This window comes from Chenopodium album, chromosome 25, assembly GCF_948465745.1.
Source record: "Chenopodium album chromosome 25, dcCheAlbu1.1, whole genome shotgun sequence".
NCBI classification, from domain to species: Eukaryota; Viridiplantae; Streptophyta; class Magnoliopsida; order Caryophyllales; family Amaranthaceae; genus Chenopodium; species Chenopodium album.
Window position 1 is genome coordinate 21,304,962 of NC_137858.1, and position 1,170 is coordinate 21,306,131.

At 43.1% G+C, this 1,170-nt stretch overlaps 1 non-coding gene across 1 annotated transcript; it reads left to right on the forward strand.

Moving 5' to 3' along the window:
* The first annotated feature begins 835 nt into the window (after positions 1–835).
* On the forward strand, positions 836–941 carry LOC145615857 (small nucleolar RNA R71). The gene has a single exon (XR_014107435.1). It is a non-coding gene; the product is annotated as a small nucleolar RNA R71 (small nucleolar RNA).
* The last annotated feature ends 229 nt before the right edge of the window (positions 942–1,170 follow it).

The window sequence follows — 1,170 nt, forward strand, 5'->3', positions numbered from 1 at the left end:
GTTTGGGAATAGTTAGAAACATATTGACCCCTATTGCCTCCGGTGCCTTGGTTAGGAACATTGCTTTGTTGATTGTTTCCCATGTTACCTTGATCACCACAATTTTGATTTTGATGGTCATTGTATCGAGAATTGGGTTGTTGGTTTTGATAACCATACCCTCTTTGGTTAAAGTAGCCTCTTCCATTGAAATTGGAAGGGCCTCCCCCACCATGGTTTTGGTTATCATAGCCACCACCACTTTGGTTCCAACCACGGTTTCCACCTTAATTCCAATACCCCATTTGATTGGAGTTCGGCCTCAAGTTCCCTACATTCCCCATTCTAGGAGCAAAATTCATAGCATTGACATCTTCCACATTATCATCATGTTCATGGGGAGGGGGTTGAACTTCACAAGCATACACACAATGGTAGGTATCATGATCATAGGTTTCCCAATTAGAGCAAAACATGCATCCTTGAGGCATTTTATTATAAGAAGAGGGGAAAGAAGTGTTCATACCATTGCCTCCCTTGGTTGAAGGGGAGGTATTACCATGGGGATTGAACCTTTCTTTCATCAACTCGTCCATTTTCTTGGTCATTTTGGAGATTTGGGTAAAGAGGTTGTTGATTGTGTTGGCTTGCTCCAATGCATAAACACCCTTACTAGAAGTAGAATCCCTTTCTCCTTCATACCAATCGTCATAATGCTTTGCGACCTCCTCTATAATACACTCCACTTCATCCTCTCCTTTGTTCATGATCAGACCGCCGGCCGCGAAGTCTAGGCTTGTTCTCCCTTGAGGTATGAGGCCTCCATAGAAAAGTGTGAATGAGTTGATACTTGGGTATCCCGTAGTGTGGGCATTGACGTTGAAGCTCTTTGTATCTGTCCCATGCCACATTTAGAGTCTCACCACTCTTTTGGCGAAAACCTTGGATCAAAGACCGAGCCTCGGCGATCTTCCTATGGTTGTAAAATCTCCTCAAGAAAGCCGTAGTTACTTGGTCCCATGTTATGAGAGAGTTAGGGGGCACCTCCTTCTCTAGCCATTCCAGACCTCTTCCAATTAAAGAAAATGGAAACATCTTGAGGCGAATATATTCTTGAGTCACTCCATTGGCTTTTATTGTGTCACAATACTTCTCAAACTCTTTCAAATGTTCATGAGGACTCTCAAACTT